The sequence below is a fragment of the Bos taurus genome, chromosome 23, assembly GCF_002263795.3.
Source record: "Bos taurus isolate L1 Dominette 01449 registration number 42190680 breed Hereford chromosome 23, ARS-UCD2.0, whole genome shotgun sequence".
Lineage (NCBI taxonomy): Eukaryota > Metazoa > Chordata > Mammalia > Artiodactyla > Bovidae > Bos > Bos taurus.
Window position 1 is genome coordinate 40,624,390 of NC_037350.1, and position 21,672 is coordinate 40,646,061.

The 21,672-nt window shown below is 44.4% G+C and overlaps 1 protein-coding gene across 24 annotated transcripts in view; it reads left to right on the plus strand.

Moving 5' to 3' along the window:
- The window catches only part of ATXN1 (ataxin 1), a 419,791-nt gene that overhangs the window by 208,710 nt on the left and 189,409 nt on the right, over positions 1 to 21,672 (plus strand). For 21 of the 24 annotated variants that reach the window (XM_059880662.1, XM_059880654.1, XM_059880664.1 and 18 more), the window contains one exon: positions 20,880 to 20,940. The exons of 1 other annotated variant lie outside the window; for it this stretch is intronic. The gene's annotated coding sequence lies outside the window, so the exon portion shown is untranslated. Of the gene's footprint in view, positions 1 to 5,805; positions 5,880 to 20,879; positions 20,941 to 21,672 lie in introns of all 24 variants that reach the window. 2 more of the 24 variants (XM_059880659.1, XM_059880671.1) reach the window with 1 other exon arrangement.

Here is a 21,672-nt window from a genome sequence, read left to right on the forward strand (position 1 = left end):
TTTCCTGTCTGCCGAGAGCCCCAGCATGACACGCCTGAGACAGAGGCGTGTTTTCTGAGTCCCGGGATGAGCCGGGGCGGGTGTCGGCGAGGGGAGAAGATGAAGGCGCGGCACATCCCTTGCTGTGATGGTTTCTTTCCCCTGACGGAGGCAAGAGTGCTCTCCGCTATTCGAAGAGAGCAATTTAGATTTATATTAAGGAATGAATAAATAGGATGCAGTGATGAAATCTCATCTGGAGTGAATGCAAATCAGATATGCTAATGATTGTGGGGCCGTTTCTCACATTGGAGCAGAAAAAGGGAGCCCAGCGGAAGCCTGGGTGCTTCTCCTGTCTCCCCCGTTAACCAACTAGATGTTCCAGAACAACTGAGGCTGTGGGAAAGGGTTATCTTTTACTTGACAGTGGGCTTCCCTGATGGCCCAGTGGTAAAGAATCTGCTTGCAGTGCAGGAGACAAAGGTTCGATCCCTGGGTCGGGAAGATCCCCTGGAAAAGGAAATGGCAACTCACTCCAGTATTCTTGCCTGGAGAATCCCATGGACAGAGGAGCCTGGTGGGCTACAGTCCATGGGTCACAAACAGTCAGCTACAACTTAGCAACTAGGCAACAACAAAGCACTTGACAAGTCCTCAAGTATTTCTGGGCAGAGTATTTTAAACATTTCCCAGAAGGTCTCAAGAGATGATTTATGCAGACCCCTACGTGAACTGGGGCTTCCCAAGTGGTGCTAGTGGTAAAGAACCCACCTGCCAATGCAGGAGATGCCTGAGACAAGAAGATCCCCTGGAGGAGGGCATGGCAAACCACTCCAGTATTCTTGCCTGGAGAATCCTATGGACAGAGGAGACTGGCAGGCTACAGTCCATAGGGTTGCAAAGAGTAAGACATGACTGAAATGACTTAGCACGTGCACACACATGAATTCAGTTCGATCCTAAGCGTTCAACTGTTTCTCATTTAGCTCAGTTGGTAAAGGATCTGCCTGCATTGCAGGAGACCCCGGTTTGATTCCTGGGTCCGGAAGATCCACTGGAGAAGGGAACGGCTACTCGCTCCAGTATTGTGGCCTGGAGAATTCTATGTACTGTATAGTCCATGGGATCGCAGAGTCAGACATGACTGAGTGCCTTTTACTTCACTTCACCATTTGACATTGGGAGAAAATCTTTTTGGGTTCCATCTGCAAGTCACCTCCTACTGTCTCTCCTTAGAGTTTTGGGTGCATGGGGCAGGAGGTCAGAAGTCCCCTAGTTGAGCCATGCCAGTGTCTAGCTTTGGCCTAGTCACTTTTCATGAGTGAGAAGCGGGTTGCCTGTTTGTTAAATGGGAGGCTGGACCCAAGGCTTTCCAAGGTTCCCTCCAGCTCGGACGTCCTGCCTGCTGAGACTCAGCACCATGGGGTGCGACTGGACGCAGATCAGCCTTCAGCACCATCCTTGTAAAACTGCTGCCTCAGCCTGAGCAGCTTTCCCACCGCTGCGGAGCCAAGTCTGCCAGCAAAGGGCTCCAGGTCTGGTCGAAGGTGTCCAGCCCTCGGGAGCAGCTTGTGAAACCCCTGTGTGTGCTTTGCCGTCTTCTGCTCTGGTTGGTGATGAAAACCTAAGTCACTAGGGGATTGCCTCCTTTCCAGTTATCAGTAGGGGATACCCCCAGGGCTAAAAAAGGAACAGATGCAGAGCAACTCCAGAGAAGGAAATAGCTAAAGAGGTGCCTGCAAAAGGTGAGCCTCACCCCGTTGAGGGGGGAAAGAACCGGGCCCCGAAGCTTTGGAAGGAGAAGGAATGCCATCCTGGGTCTCCTTCTGTGGGTCAGAAGCTCTGTGAAGTGTGAGGGGAAAGGTGGGTTGCCTTCTCTCAGAGTTTAGGGGGCTTCGGGCAGAGTGCCCTCTCCACCTGTGCTTTGTCCTGAATCACTAGAGAGGCCAGACCTGTGCACTGGATGTGGCCTCTCTCCTATATCTCTAAAGAGATGTATTTACAGTCTATAAATAGAATATTTATCTTGATTTCTTACAAACATCCCATGGGTTTTCAAATTTAAAAACCACTGTTAAGTTCTGCAAGAAACCATGTTCAAAGCAATATGGCCTTGGACAAGTCACTTGATTTCCCCGAACCTCACTTTCCTTATCTGAAAACAAGGTTAATTGGAAATCCTCAGCCTGTCTCACAGAATGAATGAAGAAGGATTGACTAGGGTCAGTGATTCATCCTTCATTCCAGAGCCGTGCACGGAACACCTGCCCGGGGGAGGCTCTGCTGGGAGAGAAATCCATAAGCAAATGTACGGGACTGTTCTTCCAAGAAGAGGGAAGAAGCACCTGTAGAAAAAAGCACAAAGATAACTTCTTGGTGCTGGTGGTGTTGGTGTTAACTACCCAGTTTAATATGGTGACTCCAGAGTCTTAACTGCTTGGGCTTGAATCCCAACTCCCACCACTTAGGAGTGTGACTTCAATACCTCTACTTAACTTTATTGTGCTTCAGTGTTCCCATCTGTACAATGGGAATGATATTAGACCCTGGGGCACCAGGTTGTCAGAGAGCTAAAGTTAGAGCCAATACTTGTAAATTAATTCGAATAACGACTAATACGTGGTGAGCCATTTCCCACGTATATCGTGGACACTGTTACTATTTCACCATGCCTTGTGAAATTGGTGCCGTAGAGCACATTCCTAATGGGTGTGCCAGGAGTGTTGCTGGTTCTTGGTCCTCAGCATCATAGTCCCTTGTAATCATACTCCCATTTTTGTCTCCCCTCCTGCCTCGTGAGCCCCTGGAAGATGCATCCTGCATCCGAGAGGCAAGGCAAGAGAAACATGTCAAAGATTCTCTCTTCTCTCTCTTCCTTCACCCCCACCCCCTGCCCTTTTTTGAGGTTGGATTGGTGCTCCTTTCACACTGAATAAAAGCTTTGCCTTGCAGAAAGGATCTTTCTGCATTCGTATGTCATCTGCCTTTAAGGGTGTAATTTGTTTCTGATGTATGCAGGGCGCTCCCTCGAGAAGGCTTTGTTGACAATGCGCAGAGGCCTCCTGTATCGATCGGTGATATAACGGTTCTATAGTGGGTGAATGAGGTCATTCTCATCGTGTTACTCAAGTCGGCGACCTTGAGGCCGATCGGATGACTAAGCCCCATAGGTGAATCCCTGGTTACAGAATGTCCTTGTTTAAAGGTAAAGCGGTATGATGGTGTTTTGAAGAAACGACTGCAAAACGAAATTACATGCCCCTTGGTGAGAGGCAGTCTATATTAATAAGCTCTGAGGCCACCCAGGCCTTCGTGGGACTGTTAGGGCTGATTTTCAAGAGTTCCTTTATCTGTACTTCTCTCTTATCTCTTCTCATTAAATTTCAATTCTCTGTTAAACTGCCATGACAGTGTAGAATACTGTCAGTGTGAAGTTCAGAGCAAAATACTTAGGGTTCTGAGCCTGTTGGCTGGTGTGCTTTTTCTTTCCTTTTTAAAAAATTCAACAGTGGGGTGGGACACAGCAGAAGATGAAAAGATTTTTTAATACAAGAAAAGAGAGGAAGTAAGCATGATGATAAAATCTGCATGCGAAAAACCCTAGTTTAAAAAAAAAAAGGAGAAGTGAACTGTATAGTTAGCCATACATTTAATCTGGATAAATACATTAGCCATGCAAATAGGGGTTTCTATGTGCCAACATCCTGTGGTTGCAGACCAGGCCTTAATGGCTTTGGAATAGATACAGGTCTTAAATGAACAAACTTTGAGAGCAGGTGGGCAGGTGAAGGACAGTGAGTGGGTGAGGGGAGGTAGGGGGAGAGGGTAGGTTATAATACTTATTTTGGAATCATTGGGCAGCAGTCAGCTGTTTTGTTGTCTATCCATAATGGCAACCCACTCCAGTATTCTTGCCTGGGAAATCCCATGGATAGAGGAGCCTGGCGGGCTACAGTCTATGGGGTTGCAAAGAGTCGGACACAACTGAGCGACTAAACAACAAATAGCAAAAGTAGTACTTAATAATGTGCCCAAAAATTCTGAGTGCTTTTTAATATATTAATCCTTTAATCCTTACAACCATTATTATGCAAATTGAGCATCCAAGAACAATGAGATTAAGTAATTAGTCCAAGGTCGTTTAAACCTAGACTTTGTCTTCAGAGTTGGTGCCCTGACCACTTATAGTCTCTCACTGGCTGGCAGGGTTTTGGGGGCGTAGAGAAGAAGGGAATACCTGTCCCCAGGGTAGATTTCTTATGCAGGTAGGAAGGAACTTAATTCTTTCAAAGGGTTTCATCAAATGTCCTAATCTGGCATGTTGCCATTAAACTCATTGTATCTGATTGGAAGAATGTAGTGATTGTAGCACCACTTCTGGGAAGTAAGACTTTTTTTCCCTTCCTAGTCGAGCATCTGTTTTTTTGCCTGAATTGGATTTTATTCTGATTAGAAAGTCATTGCTAGTCTACAGATACTCGTGCACTGAGCCCTTTTCTGAGGGTAAGCAGAGAGCTGGCTTTCGCCCTTGGTCGCATCACGTGGCAGAAGAGAAACACTTTTTTTCTGGTGGCAGTTGGCAAGGCCATCGATTCACAGAGGAGGAGAACAGGGAAACCTTCTAGACAGCTTAAACATTTGCTGGCACTCATGAGTCTGTCAAGCACCTAAACTCAGGACAGTGCACACTTAAAGTGATCTGGAATAAACTTTAACTTTCTTAAAATATAATAACAATCCAGTATTCGAGTCAGAAGAGGCACATTTTTCCTAAATCATTTAATTAACTCCTATCTCTCAAGAAAAACTTCATATGAAACAAATACACAAAAAAGTCCTAAGGTAGGTAAGGTCAACTAAGAATTGAAGATCAGGTGAGTAAATGACCGAGTAAATGGAAATTATCAAAGAAGTAGATGTATTGTGAATGCACTGTTCAAGATGTTTATTGACCGGAGCAATAATGATGTGTTTTTAAACTGTGATAAGGGCAAGTATTGTAATCCATCCAAGCCACACGCATGATTTGGAGGGTCCGTGTGGAATATAAAACTGCAGAATCTAGAGCTCGTTATCCTATATGGCTTTTGGCTAATTAACAAACATTGGCCTTGTGTCTGTTACTTAATAGCCTAATTGCAGCTCATTGGCAAGAATGCAGTCTTTCACTGCTGATGGTGGGGTTGGGGGTAAATTTTCTGTAAAAGAGGTTAAAGGGAGAAATCATGAAACTAACTTTCTAAAATGAGATGCTCCAGAATAATCAGATACATTTACATTTGGGTCAAATAAACAATTCCTGAGAAACTTTTTTACTGTGAGCAACCTTAGCTGTGCAACCCTGAACAACTCACCCTGCCTCTCTGAGCTTCAGTTTCTACACCAGGAAAGGGAATAGTCTTAGTCCTCCTTCTTTATTGTGCTGCTGTGAGGATTAATGAGTTAAAACTTCTAAATCTCTTAGAACAACTCAACATGAGTTTCAACTTGAATTCTCCCAATTGCTAACTTTGTTTGCTTGGGCAAAATAGTTATATCTTTTTTTTTTTTTTCTCCTCATTGTCCTGTAAAATGAGAATGAAACCATTGAACAGCATTTGGGGTATTAAGTAAAACTATATATATATAGTAACTACAGTCCACAGTTTATTCAGATTTCCTTAGTTTTTACCCGATGTCCTTTTCCTGTTTCAGGGCCCCATCCAGAAGGCCGTGTTACATTTAGCTGTCATCTCTCCTGAGGCTCCTCTAGAACATGACAGTTTTTCAGACTTGACATGACCTTGACAGTTCTGAGGAGTGCTAATCATTGGGGATTTCTCCTAGGTTTCTGTTAGGATTAGAAAAACCCCAGCTGAAGGACGTTCAGCGAAAGAACTGATCAGTACTCCTCAAAATTGGTAAGTTGCCATTTTCGTCACATCATGTATATCAGGGACACGCTATCAACGTGACTTATCCCTGTTGATGTTGACCTTGATCATCGGTCTGAGGTGGCGTTCATGCCCTTTCTCCACTCAGTTACTCTTGGCGTACACACCCCCACCCGCCCACCTTCCACGTTATACTCTTTGGAAAAAGCCACACCTAAGGAGCCGGGAGCTGCCTTCCCCCTCCTTGCGATCAGTGTGTCTTAACGAAGTCTTCTGCACAGCTTTGTGTAGTCTCCTCCATTTATTTATTGACTGTCATTTCTTTGCTGTTGTTCAGTCACTAAGTCGTGTCTGACTCTTTTTGACCCCACAGTCGCAGCACGCCAAGCTTCCCTGTCGTTCACTCTCTCCCAGAGTTTGCTCAAACTCATGTCCATTGAGTAGGTGATGCTATCCAGCCATCTCATTTCTTATATCAGTATAAACTAATGAGTGTTTTTATTCTTTAGGTTATAATCCAGTGCTAGTTATCTTGTTTCTTAAATTGTTCCAGTTTTGGCCATGGGGAATATTAGGAATGTTGATTCCTATTTTGCTTTGATATGCCATCATCATTGTGGTTTTTTTTTTTTTTTAAAGCATTCCTTTCATATTAATCTTGAATATTCCCTGCCCCAGTTCTAGAATTCGCTGTTTCTCCAAAGAACTCTGGTTCCTTTTGCTACAAAACGGTGTTAGAAACCAAGGTCTGGGCTCTAGGGCTTACAGAAATTTCCTGCTCAACAAATATTAGTTTCCTGCCTTCCTGCCAGGGAAGTTTGGCGTGTACAGTAGTGAGCGCCCTTGTGCCCATGGGTCCTAGCTGGTGAGCCTCACTCACTGGACAGCATCAGCCCAGATGGAAAAGTCAGCAGGATTTCCTTCAGTTCAATCCAGGTCACGGACTCGGTGGGGGCGAAGTGCTGTGAGAACCTTCTCTGCCCTCATGGAACCCAACCCTCTAGAATCCAAGAGGAGTAATAGAGAAGTGCTGTCGAAAATCAGAACGGAGAAAAGCTAGTACAGTCAAAGAGCATTTGAAGAAGGCTTCTTATACACTATCAGGCTTGAGCTAATTTCATTCCAGGCGGGGAGATGGAAGAAAAGATATGATATCTTAAAAAAAATTATTTTTGTTAATCTTTTTATTTTCCCATGCATGTAGCATGTAGGGGTCCTAGTTCCCCAACCAGGGATCAAACCCATGTCCTCTATATTGGAAGGCAGAGTCCCAACCACTGAACCAGGGAAATCCCAACAGATCTCTTTTAGTAATTAAAGAGTCTCTTGATGAAAGTGAAAGAGGAGAGTGAAAAAGCTGGCTTGAAACTCAACAGTAAAAAAAAAAAAAAAAAAAAACTAAGATCATAGCATCTGATCCCATCACTTCATGGCAAATAGGAGAGGAAAAAGTGGAAGCAGTGACAGGTTTTATTTTCTTGGGCTCCAAAATCACTGTGGATGGTGACTGAAGCTGTGAAATTAGAAGACACTTGCTCCGTGGAAGGAAAGCTATGACAAACCTATACAACGTATTAAAAAGCAGAGACATCACTTTTCCTACAAAGGTCCATATGGTCAAAGCTATGGTTTTTCTAGTAGTCCTGTACAGATGTGAGAGTTAGACCATAAAGAAGGCTGAGCACTGAAAAATTAATGCTTTTGAATTGTGGTGTTGGAAAAGACTCAAGTGTCTGTTGGACTGAAAGGAGATCAAACCAATCAATCCTAAAGGGAATGAACCCTGAATATTCATCAGAAGGACTGATGCTGAAGCTTCAGCTCCAATCCTTTGGCCACCTGACACCAAGAACCAACTCATTGGAAAAGACCCTGATGCTGGAAGAGATTGAGGGCAAGAGGAGAAGGGGACAACACAGGATGAGATGGTTGGATGGCATCACCGACTCAATGGACATGAGTTTGAGCAAACTCTGGGAGATAGCGGAGGACAGAGAAGCCTGGTGTGCTGCAGTCCATGGGGTGGCAGAGTCAGACACGGCTTAGTGACTCAACAACAAGAACAAGAAAAATAAGAAAAGGCCTGAAATTAAGAAAGGACTGTAGCTTTGGGGGTTTATTTCAGATATGAAACAGGGCTAATTGATTTTGATGAGATAAGGGAAATGGGCTTCAGCCAGCGGTGTGTTAGAGCCAGCTTGCACTGGCTTTCACAAGTTAGTTGTTAAATTTTTAGGAAATTTTAGAACAAGTTGGCATCGTGTTGCTAGCCGGAAGTTGGTCATGGTGGGAGGGTTTATAGAAATCTGCAAACGCTACAAACCAGGGCTTCTTTCTTCCCTCCAGCTGGTTATTCAACATTACCCTGTTTACTAATGGCTTTTGCTATCTAAAAATCTTGTCTATACCCCTGCTCTGAGTTTATTTTTCTTCCTCCAGCAGTTTTTTTCCCCCCATATACACATTTCCCTTCAGTGCTTTGAATTCTCTGACAAGAACTGGCAAAAAAAAACAAAACCAAAAAAAAAACAAGGTTACAACAGAGATGAGTGCTCTTGAAGAAAAATTGCATTTTCCATCATGTTGGCTAAAACTCTGATAGTTAGAAAATACTGTAGTTAGTGGGGATATTTGAGACCCTCAGATGGCCATTCTGGATAACTGAGTTGGAAGATAACCCAGTCTTCCTCCTTGTTTTGGGTGGGAGAAGATCCATCATCACTAGTATGTAGTTGTCCATGTCATATATAAGCAGTGTGGCTGTAGGATTTTTCTCCTTCCTTATACTTGGAAGAATCTTCCTGTTTCTTATCAAGAATACGGGAAGAAGTATCATTTTCCTTCACTTGAGAAACCATGACTCAGCATCACCCTGTTGGTCGTAGGTCATGTGGCCCTCCGTTAGCTTGACTTTGCAAGAATGTAAGCATACTCGAGTAACCCCTGGAAGAGTGATCTGCAAATACGGACAGTTCTCATAAGGTCACCTCCTGGGCATGGTTCTATGGTGTTGAGCATTGTTCAGAATTAGAGGAGCTTATATTTCAAGAGCGTCAACTAAAAGCAGTCAGATGGATGTGACCAAGGAGAGCAGGGTTAGGGAGGGAAAGACTTTTCTTATTGTAGCTGGAGATTCTGAGTTATCACCTTCATCCTCAGGGAGTTCAGTTCAGTTCAGTCGCTCAGTCGTGTCCGACTTTTTGCGACCCCATGAACCGCAGCACGCCAGGCCTCCCTGTCCATCACCAACTCCCACAGTCTACCCAAACCCATGTCCATCGAATCGGTGATGCCATCTAACCATATCATCCTCTGTCATCCCCTTCTCCTCCTGCCCTCAATCTTTCCTAGCATCAGGGTCTTTTCAAATGAGTCAGCTCTTCACATTAGATGGACAAAGTATTGGAGTTTCAGCTTCAGCATCAGTCCTTCCAATGAACACCCAGGACTGATCTCCTTTAGAATGGACTGGCTGGATCTCCCTGCAGTCCAAGGGACTCTCAAGAGTTTTCTCCAACACCACAGTTCAAAAGCATCAATTCTTTGGTGCTCAGCTTTCTTTATAGTCCAACTCTCACATCCATACATGACCACTGGAAAAACCGTAGCCATGACTAGACGGATCTTTGTTGGCAAAGTAATGTCTGTGCTTTTTAATGTACTGTCTAGGTTGATCATAACTTCCTTCCAAGGTGTAAGCATCTTTTAATTTCATGGCTGCAATCACCATCTGCAGTGATTTTAGAGCCCAGAAGAATAAAGTCTGACACTGTTTCCACTGTTTCCCCATCTATTTGCCATGAAGTGATGGGACCACATGCCATGATCTTAGTTTTCTGAATGTTGAGCTTTAAGGCAACTTTTTCACTCTCCTCTTTCATTTTCATCAAGAGGCTCTTTAGTTCTTTACTTTCTGCCATAAGGGTGGTGTCATCTGCATATTGGAGGTTATTGATATTTCTCCCAGCGATCTTGATTCCAGCTTGTGCTTCCTCCAGCCCAGCGTTTGTCATGATGTACTCTTCATATAAGTTAAATAAGCAGGGTGACAATATACAGCCTTTGCGTACTCCTTTTCCTATTTGGAACCAGTCTGTTGTTCGCCATGTCCAGTTCTAACTGTTGCTTCCTGATCTGCATACAGGTTTCTTAAGAGGCAGGTTAGGTGGTCTGGTATTCCCATCTCTTTCAGAATTTTCCACAGGGAGTTGCTTTGCCTTGATGACAGGGATTTCTTTTACCTCTCTGTTCTTTCTTATGTCCTTCCGTGAAGTAGATAGGTAAAGTTCCCTTTTCTTCTTAGCTGTCACTGACTGATTCACTGTCATATTGACTCTCTGAGGCTGTAGCATTCAGAGAGCAGAGTGCTCATCTTCTGGCCACATCACAGATCTTGGGTGCCCTGGTTCACTCTGAGTCTTAGCGTTGCTGAGAGTGGGGTCTGGCTGCTCACCGTTCAGAAGCCAATAAAGAGGCAAGGTTGGTGGAAAGGAAAGTTTGCTTTATTTTGGAGGACTGCAATGTGCAAATGGAGGAGGAGACAGACTTGTGCCCAAAGGCTGACTCTCTCCCATCTCCTGGCAGTCAGTGGGCAATAGCCTTTAATGGGGGTTTCAGGGATGTATCAACTAAGGAGGGAGCTAGGCCATGGGGTGGTCTGATCAGTGTCATCTTGACTGTTTTAAGTATAGTGAATCTTCAGTTCCAGGTCGGTTTGTTCGCATTTCCTTGAGTTCAGTTCTTGGAATTGTGGCAGCTTATGTCATGGCTACAGTCTGGTCATCATGTAGTTAGCTTCTTCCACCTGGTTGGGGTTTCAGTATCTACAAAACAGCTAACAGGATATTCTCAGAGCTCAGAATATTATCTGCAGCCTTTGAAGAGGAACTAAAAGTCCTTGACTTTGCTTAATGATAGAACTATTATTATTTGACTGTTTTCTTTTATTTATGTATTTTCTCATTTCTCTGATTAAACATGTTTTTTGGTTAAAGTTTTTCTGCAGACAAAAAGCAGGTGGAGGACATGGGTGGGGTGGGCAGGGACCATAAGGTCCTATTCCATGTTAGTGGGAACGCTCGTATTTTCTTCTAGTCCAAATGATTCTAGATGTAGTGAAAGTGAAGTCACTGAAAGTGTCTGACTCTTTGCAACCCTATGGACTGTAGCCTACCAGGCTCCTCTGTCCATGGAATTTTCCAGGTAAGAGTACTGGAGTGGGTTGCTATTTCCTTCTCCAGTGGATCTTCCCAACCCAGGGATCGAATCCAGGTCTCCCGAATTGCAGGCAGACACTTTACCATCTGAGCCACCTGGGAACAGGGGCTGTCAAATTTTCAAACCCAGTTGCAATTCCTCAGCTGCTTCCTGTAAACCAGCCCTCTCAAGCATGACAGACTTGGACCTCCTTGGGATAACCTGGTCTAAACAGATCACCTGAAAAATGTGATTTTTTTCAAAAATCTTTTTTTAAAAACTTGTGGTTAAGTATGCATAAAATGAAATTTATTATTTTTAAGTGTACACTTCACTAATATAAAGGACATTCACAGTGTTGTGCAGCTATCATCATCCATTCATCTGAAGAATGCCTTCTGTCTTCCCAGACTGAAACTCTGTACCCATGAAGCAGACCCTCCATTACCCCTCCTTCCAGCCCCTGACAACCATTCTACTTTCTGTCTATGAGTTGGATGGCTCTCGGTACCTCATATAAGTGGAATCATATAGTGTATGTCCCTTTGTGACTTATTTCATGTAGCATAATGTCCTCGAGATTCCTCCATGTTGTAACATGTGTTAGAATGTCCTCCTTTTAAAAGGCTGTATAATATTCCCCTGCGTGTTTGATGACTACCATTTGCTCATTCACACTTGAGAGCATCCAGCTTTTGCTTTTAAAGAATAAGACTGCTATGAACATGCATGTACAGATGTATGTTCAAGTCCTTCCTTCCTTTCTTGGGTATATATTCAGAAGTGGGATTGCTGGATCATATGGTATTCTGTGTTTAATTTTTTTTTAAGGAACAATCATACTGTTTTCCACAGTAGCTGTATCTGCACCATTTTACATTCCCACCAGTAATGCATAAGCATTGCAGTTGCTCCACATTCTGGCCATTACATGGTATTTCTGTGGTTTTGTTTGTTGTTTTTGATAATCGCCACCATCCTAAGAAGTGCAAAATGGTATCTCAGTATGGTTTTGATGTGCCTTTTCCTGATGGTTAGCGATGCTAAGCATTATTTTGTGTGCTTATTGGCCATTTGTGTATTTTCTTTGGAGAAATGTCAGTTCAAGTCCTTTGCCCATTTTTAATCAGGTGGTTTGTTTTTGGCCCTGGCACAGATGTCTCCCTGATTGCCTAGAAAGGTCACTGCTTCTTAAGGCTATTGGGCACTTACCCAGGGTTCTCTGGGGCAGCCTCTTCCCTGCTTCTTGAGGCTATTGGGCACTTACCCAGGGTTCTCTGGGGCAGCCTCTTCCCTGCTTCTCAAGGCTATTGGGCACTTACCCAGGGTTCTCTGGGGCAGCCTCTTCCCTGCTTCTCAAGGCTATTGGGCACTTACCCAGGGTTCTCTGGGGCAGCCTCTTCCCTGCTTCTTGAGGCTATTGGGCACTTACCCAGGGTTCTCTGGGGCAGCCTCTTCCCTGCTTCTCAAGGCTATTGGGCACTTACCCAGGGTTCTCTGGGGCAGCCTCTTCCCTGCTTCTTGAGGCTACTGGGCACTTACCCAGGGTTCTCTGGGCAGCCTCTTCCCTGCTTCTCAAGGCTATTGGGCACTTACCCAGGTTTCTCTGGGGCAGCCTCTTCCCTGCTTCTCAAGGCTATTGGGCACTTACCCAGGGTTCTCTGGGCAGCCTCTTCCCTTTACATGTATGTCATGCAGACATAAATGCAGAGACTTGCCCCTCTGGAAAATTCCACCTGACACTGAAAGATTTGCCCTTCCCGCTTATTGTAAAGGAAGTTCAGTGGTGAGTGCTGCAGAAATAAGCCAGTTACTGCTTTTGGATAGTGTGTGATATTGTCATCTGACTTTTTACTAAGTTAAAATAAAATCTCTTTTGGGGAAAAGGAGGAAACAGAGATTCTGTTTTTCAGGTTCCCAGTGTGATGATATTCTACACCAGGGGTTGACAGACTCTGGCCCATGGGCCATATCCCACCTCCTCTTGCTTTTACAAATAAAATTTTATTGGCACACAGCCATGCCCGTTTGTATAGTATTGTCTATGGCAGCCTTTGTGGGACAGTGGCAGAGCTGAGTGGTTGTGACAGATTGTCAGACCCACAAAACCTAAGACATTTCCTGTCTGGCTCTTTTTACTGAAAAAGTTTGCCAGCCCTTGACTATTCTAGACATTTAAGAAGTACCGTTAAACAATCGACACGATATAGTGGTGTTGACGGCTGACCATTCACTCTACACTCGAGTAGTTTGAAAGCTGTGAAGCTCATGGAGGTGTAAGAGAAAATGACTTTTGAGAATTTGCTGAACTCCAACGTTGTGTCCAGATGTGTTCTTTAATTAAGCCTTTTTTGTTCGATTGGGGCCATAACTTTTGCATCTAGCAGGACTCCTGCCCAGTGTGGCTGAAATGTTTCTAACATAGGCAGCATTTTTTAAAGTTACAGTATCTAGAGGACTTCACTGGCGCTCCAGTGGTTTAAGCCTCCAACGCTTCCAGTGCAAGGGGCGCAGGTTCAGCCCCTGGTCAGGGAACTAAGATCCCACATGCCATAGCTAAAAAAAAAAGTCACAGTATTTGACGCTTGCCTTTGCCCTGTGAAAGTCCCTGTTTATACTAAACTTCAGTGAAGTAGCTCTGATCTTTACGTACAGTAAGAGGAGTTATACTGCAGGGACGTGGCTGGGAAACGTATAGCACAGAAAGCTTGTGGCTTTTTACTCTAAAAATAGCGTCCTGCTTCTTTTACCACTCCCTCCAAGCCAGAGGTGCAGCCTTGCTAAGGTAGCAATGGGCAGTTTTGGAATTTTAAGATGCCGTTGGTTTGCTGATTTTGTCTTGCCCTCTGTTCAACCATTTAGCTGTTCATGCAGTGATCTTATGCTAATTACCAGGAGAATTGTTAAGGTGTACGGGCATGGACTTTGAGGAGCTTATATAGTATGTTTTGGCAACTCAAGGATATTAAATATTCAATTTAAAAGGTTTTTATTTTAAGCATAGCAGTGTGTACATCTCAATCCCAAACTCCCAAACTATATCCCTCCTTTGCTGGATAACAACAAGGACCTACTGTATAGCACAGGGAACTCTGCTCAATATTGTGTAACAACCTAAAGGGAAAAGAATTTGAAAAAGAATAGATGCATGTGTATATATAACTGAATCACTTTGCTTTGCAGTTGAAACTAACAGAACGTTATTAATAAACTCCAATATAAAAGTTTTAAAAAAGATTATTTATAATATCCTTTGAGATCATTGGGAATTCTAGACCTGTGCACACACAACATACACTCATAATCACCCACAAACACAGGCTCCCAGGAAATCATGAAGCTAGGAGTAACGTCTGCCTGAAAATGCCTTTTCACACAGAATGGCAGGTAACCATTCAGTACAATCCAAATAGGATCTCAATAGTGGATGAATCTGGTGAGACGTCACATTTTGCTGTAGATATAATATTTATCTAAAGGCGAAATAGAGGCTTTATCCCATTTCATGAGGCTTACTGCCCCAACTCATAGTGAAAGCGTTAGTTTTCATTTCTTGTTGTTTAGTTGCTAAACGTCCGACTCTTGCGACTCCATGGACTGTAGCCCACCAGGCTCCTCTATCCATGGGATTTCCCAGGCAAGAATACTAGAGTGGGTTGCCATTTCCTTCTCCAGGGGATCTTCCTGACCCAGAGATCGAACCCAGGTCTCTTATGTCTCCTGCATTGGCAGGCAGGTTCTTTACCACTGAGTCACCAGGAAAGCCCCTGGTTTAGTGCTGATCTATTGAAAGCTTTATAGCCTTTTTCCTTTACTTTTTGAGAAGAAAAGTTGAATTCTCCGCCCCCCTCCCTTAATCTAATAATCAGTATTTCTCTTCCAGATGTGGTTCCTAACCTATAGTGATTTTAATTACTCTCCTCAGGAACCGCTCCCCAAATACTCTCTCCTCCATGAGTTTAAAGGCTTTAATGTTGAGCACAGTCTGGTGAGAATCCCCTTGCAAATGATTTTCTTCAGTTGGTATGAGGGCAGTATTTCCTTATTTTTGTATCTGTGTGTTTTTTCCCCCTAGGAACAGATTTTCATGATATATATTTCCCCAAATCTTTTCAATTTGTACCATCATCTTTTCAATTTGTAGATACATTTTGGAATTCAGATCTTGCCCTTAGAACAACTGGGGGGTCATCCATCCGCTCAGTAAGTGTGCCTTCTTATTTATGGCCCGATGAGACTTCATTCATTTCTGCATATTTTGTTGTCTACTGTTGATGCCAGACACTGGACTCGATGTTGGGAATACAGAAATAAATGATGTCAATTCCTTGCTCTCAGGGCTGGGCCACAATTGAGTGGGGGAAATGCAAACTCACAAAAATTTACAATGGAATATGATTGTAGAGATGTGTACCACATGCATTATTAAGTCTGGGGAATTTGTAAGCTTACTTAAGTCTTTCAATTGAGTTAGACTGTGGATAAGTGTATCAGATGAGAAACACATAAATGGTGTTTATTTACTCTGAGGTAGTAAATGGAGAAGTTGAACGAAATAAAATGCATCTATTATGACCACTGGCGTCCAGCAAGGCCACTGCCCCCGTGCCCCTGTTCTGCCTGCACTTTCTTCGTATGTGGGTCATTAACATTGTGTTTAGGTCAGATGAGAGTCTGTTCCATCTGCTGTGATAGCTGAAGTAAAATGCTGATGGAGATCATTTGAGATCGTCTCTGTGCTGCTGATTGCATGCTTGTGGCTCATAATCAGAATGATGCGAAGTAATTGTTCAAGCGACTTGCCACGGCTACGTTTTGTGTCGTTGCAACTGTCAGCAGTTTGGTCCTGCTCCTCTGCCTGAAGCGTGTTTGCCCAGCGCCTGTTGGATGGCGCGAGTTGCCCTTCACTGTTGTGGGTGACATCGGTTCTAGCATCCTCACTTGCTGCCCCCCATCTATTTTATAACCTGAAAAAGAAATGTCTGCTTATTTAGTGGGAGCAAGTGCTGGCTTTTGTGTTCAACAGAATGCTACGTACCAGGGCTTCCATACAGAAATCCACATGCTTGTTGCCACAGTGCTCCTCTCTTTTTCTCTTTGGCCAGAAAAGCCAGGCAGACCTGGCTTAGAATTCTTGCTTTGTCACCTACTGGTTATGTAACCTTGGGTAGGCCACGTGTCTTGAACCTTGTTTTCCTTATCTGCACATTGGGTCTAAGAGAACCTGTTTTACAGAGATTTTGTGAGAATTAAAGATAGTGGATAAAACTTGTTGGCATAAGTGTTGTTGTTCAGTCATGAAATCGTGTCCCACTCTTTTGCAACCTCATGGACTATAGCTTGCCAGGCTTCTCTGTCCATGGGATTTCCCAGGCAAGAACACTAGAGTGGTTCCCTTTTCCTTCTTCAGGGGATCTTCCCAACCCAGGGATTGAACCTGTGTCTCCTGCATTGAAGGCATATTCTTTACTGCTGAGCCACCAGGGAAGCCCTTGTTGGCATAATTAGCCACCCAGTAAATGGGAATAGTTAATAATAAGGAATCCAGTGCTTACTCAGGATGACATTATACAATGGCAACACAGAACTTTCCTAAATCAGTAGTCTAAAAATATGTTGTAAGTGTGGAATAGAGAGTGTCAGCCCAGTTTTCCTAGCTACATCATATTTACCAGAGACACACAATTGGATGGGGGTGTCTTAGAATCTAAACCCTCATTTTCCATGGCTGGGTCTGCTCTACAGAATGTACTCTGGGCCAGCCCACCTACACCATCAAAGGATGTACTCCGGGCCAGCCTACCTACACCATCAAAGGATGCAAAGGTCCCTTTGAAAGCACATTTAAGAACATGTGTCATTTAGGTTCCACTGCATAAAAGAGACATTATACTGGATACTGCACACCACAGCCTGACCATCTGGTTTCCTCTCATGCAGAAAGCAGGGACCACGACAGAGAGAAGCAAAGCAGAAACTCTGTCCCTTTAAGAAGTTCATGGTTAGATCTAGGAACTTCTCACAAGCTCCTAAACTGTACCATCAAAAGAGATCTGTTAAACATAGCTCACTCCATATTCCTCCATACAGTAAAGTCCCTAGAGGGAGTTGTGGAAGCGATGCTTTCTCTGCTTCCATCCAGAGCTAAATTTTAAGATCTAAGTTCTTATCTCCAGGTGTTGATGCTTTTACTCATGGACAACATAGAACAGTAGAAATCTCTTCTACGAACATGCCCCCCACCACAAATTGTTACTTCCCCTAAAAGTCGCATAAGCTGGACAAAGCATGAACTTTTCTTAGAACGTAGCGTGTGAAGGGTTTATCACCTGTGCATTTGTAGGAACCCACAAGTCGAACTCTTGTGTTTCTCCACTTTTGGTCTCAGATACCAGAATTTTTCAGCTGGTATCTGATTTGGCATTTCTCTGCTGCCACAATGTGCCCTGTCTTCTTTCGCTGTGCTCCCTGGCAGTTCCCCACCTCCTGCCTGCTTGTAGGAGCAGGGTTGGCAATGCATTAAAGGGTTCCATTCATAATTGGAGGACGTGTTCACTCTACACTCTGCTGATCGCGGGCATACCTTCACTTTCCCGGTTACTAGTTTCTCAGCCGAGGACAAGCACGTGTCGTGCAACTCAGTTAAGCTGTATCACATACGTTTTTACCAGACCAACCATTCTCTTTGAGAAGGAAATTAGATTAGAAATATCGAGACCGCACAAACATTCCCATTCTTGATATCTTCTAAATATGGTAAATTCTGATTTTTTTAAAAAAAGTTTTCTAGTTTGTATAATGTGATTATAATTTTTAGGTTCACACAGGAGTCTACAATTTCCAGTTTACTTCTCTCTGTAGCATGAAATCACTCCACCACAACCGGGCCGTAAACAGGGACACCTCTTGAACTTCAGACTTAACGATTTTCACACTTGAAAGAGGCATCTATATCCGCTGGCACTCCTGGTCTTTAAAATTTTGTCCCCTTTCAATGTATTGGAGACTCACTGACTATTGTGATTTGTGATATTATTCCCTGAAGTATATGTACTAGTTTGTAGTCTTCTCAGCTACACCCTCTCAAACCAAAACAATTTTTTGTTGTTAAGGCTTCTGATATTTATACACGCTGCCTTTCCCAATCTTGATGATGATGTAGAAGCAAAAGAATCACACGCTACCATAAATGTAGTCGTTTCTCATAAATGTGGGACACTGATAAATTCTGTAAATTCAACAAATACGGATTTAGTGGTTCGTTCTTTCATCGCAATACTCTTGTAGTCCTTAAACAATTATGATGGGTATGAATTTGTTGATGTTAAAAAAGTTTTACAATATAACAAGTAAAATATTAGACAAGAACAATATGAATGGTATCATAGAATGTTATAAATACACTGTATATATGTATATAATTTTATTTATGTAAGTATGTGTATGTTATATTCTGTATATTTGAGCATAGCTGAGACCTTGCTGCTGTAGAAGTGAAAATGTTCAAAGTGTTATTAGTGGAACTTTTGCTGCTTTGTATTATCTGGGGTTTTTTCCTTCCTTATCTGTATTACCTAATTGTTCATGTGGGCATGTGCCTAGTTGCTTTGGTTGTGTCCGGCTTTTGTGACCCCGTGAACTGTAGCCCACCAGGCTCCTCTGTTCATGGGATTCTCCAGGCAAGAATACTGGAGTGGGTTGTCATTTCCTTTTCCAGGGAATCTTCCCCACCCAGGGATCAAACCTGAGTCTCTTAAGTCTCCTACATTGGCAGGTGGATTCCTTACCACTGAGCCACCTGACAAGCCCTGATTGTTCACAGTAAATGGTTTTACTTTGTTTTCATTTTTCTCATCTCATTTTTGGGGCGTGGAGAAAAAGAGAATACAATACAGATACCCACAGTTTTCTCTGCCGTGTCTTGTCGTCACAGATCTGTAAATGTGTTATGCTGCACGGCATTAGGGGATTTTCTTTTTATTAAGTCTCTTCTGCATGCCAAGGACTGCACTGAGAACCTGAGACATGATGTGAAGTTGGTATTATGACCGCCATCAATGCAAATGAGGAAAGGGTTCCGAGAGTTTATGTCCCCGGCATCGCACAGGTGGTGGGTGATGCATCTGAGACTCAGATTCAGGTTTGACTCTGAAATCAGTGTGTGGGGTCCTGGTGAATCTCACTCTAAACCTCCTGTCTGCCTTGAGGAGGAAAAGGTTAATGTATGTGAGTGAATTATAAAGTGTTGCTTTCGAAAGACGGCGCTCAGAGATTTCACCAGTGGGGCCAGGACCATCTCTCGGGGATTGCAGTGTTTCCCTGCAGGGCTTTCAGTCAGCGTGTGAACTTCCCAAGAGGCAGGATCACGTGCTTTCAGTACCCCTCTCCTCTCCCCGCACAGGCTGGCGGTCGGGGAGGGGGGTTTCTCCCTGGGGCTGTGAAGACAGCCTAGAAGATTCTGAGGCACCGAGTCTGGGAATCTGTGGCCAGTGGACACCTCCCCGAGAGGAGACTGTCCATCCAGCCCTAGAGGTCGCAGTGCTCTTTTCCTTTTAGGGAAAAGGAAGGAAAAGCAGTGGCTGGAGACTGGATCCCTGGTACTCTGGGATCGTGTGAAAATTACCAGTCTGGGGAGCTAGGCTCGCCTTGCCTCCTCCCCTCCTGAACCTGCAAAGCCGTCTTGAAAACAGCCTGTGGAAATTTTTAAAAACTTGGATCTTGCGCCGAGTTCCTTGGGTGATGCAGATTAAACGGTCTGTGGCTGTCACCGCCTTATCTGCCTTTGTCTTCCAGGCTTCCTCTTCCAACACTCACATCATCTCGGTTCTTTCCCACACTTTATCTCAGACACCGTGGCTTCCTCATGGGATTACTCAGTCCGCCTGATATGTGGGCGCCTCTCTGCCAAGTCCCCCTTCCCGTAGGAGCTTAATTATGGATCCCTTTGGGGTCATGGACTTCAGTGGCGCCGGCCGGCGGGGAGGGATGGATGGAGTTGTGGGTACCCCATTTTGGGAGAAGGCAAAGTGACGTGATGGGATGCTCTGGTTACTATGAAGACATCTTCAGTTAGCCCCATTGTTGGGGTGCAGACGTGGCGGTTTTAAAGGTCTACCTAAAAATGATTTCCCAGGCACCACAATATATATGAACTATATATTGTATGGTCAGGCCAATCAAGATGGCAGTTCCCTTGGTCTCTGCATCGCCTGCCCGACCAGGCTCGGCTTCACTCACATGACTATCCAATCCCTTAATTACAGGGCTTAATCAGTAACTGCCTACGTGCTTGCTCTGCCCTAACCTCTGGGTTTCCCTGGTAACTGGGGGAGCCCACCTGCCCTCTATTCCCCCTATAAATTGTAGCCTCCTCCCCCAATTAGTGAGGAGTGCGGCCATGTCCGTGTGTTGCTCATCGTCTGTTGCACACGGGGATTTGTCTCTCCAAGGCCTCGGTGGAGGACCCCCTGTCCAGATGTCTCTGTCGCTGTCTCTGGGCTCTTCCTCTCATCTCGAGCCTGGGCAACTACAAGCCTTGAAGACCCGCGGGGTGCGGCCCCACGACACTCCTTTTTCAAAGGTTCACTCCTCTGGAGATAAAGGAATCATGCACATGATTATTTTCTTCATATTAATTGTTCAGAGCTCCGTCTTTAAAATTCTCGTACTCAGCCAAGCGGTGGGAGGTCCACGGTCTTCAGAAATTAGCTGCGTGCCTAGTAAGTAATCAGGGGCCCGGTGTTAGGGGGCGTCTCATCTCCCTGGCCCGCGTCCCCAAGCCAATTTATAGGATGGGTTTAATGTTTTATTTTTAATCTTTTTCTCTTCCAGTTTTCCAAAGAAATTAGTCCGTTTTCTGGGTGGAGAGAGACCAGACTGCTATTTTCACAGGGTGAGTGATCCTTTGACTCCTTCACGGGTGTGTTTTACTCGCCTCTCTTGGTATGTGCTTATAATCCATAGGCCTTCTCCCACCTGGTACTGAGATACTCTTCCTACTCATTGCGTCTCCTCTTCCCTTCAGAGGGGAGGGTTCCCCCTGGTGTTTTTCTGCCATTTGTTTTGGCTGTTCACAGGTTTTGTCTCCTCTAAGTTGGTCTTCCTCATTGGTGTTACCTTGTTCATCTCGCAAAAGGGATGAGAGAGGAAATTTTTTTTTCCTCCATTGGCTGATGCACAGAACCACGGCCGTGGGCAAGGGGAACCCATGCATTTTGTTCATATGACATACTGTCTTAACACCACGACAGGGAATAATGGGATGTGAGCACTAGCTGGGACGTTAGAGCCCATCTGGCAAAGCCCCTGTATACAGACGGGACAGCTGAGGTCCCGAGGGCTTCCGTTCCCCCGCCACCCTCTTCTGAGCCTAGATTATGAGGGAGGCATTGGACTTTCAGCTGTGTGCGGTTATGGCCCCCCAGTCCCACACACAGCTGTCTTTTGAATCCCAGTGACCTCTGAGGATACAGTCAACAGGTGGTTCAACTTGATGTTATCCCGATGGTAAAGAATCCACGGCCAATGCAGGAGAGGCTAGAGACCCAGGTTTGATCCCTGGGTTGCGAAGTTCCCCTGGAGGAGGAAATGGCAACCCACCCCAGTATTCTTGCCTGGGAAATTC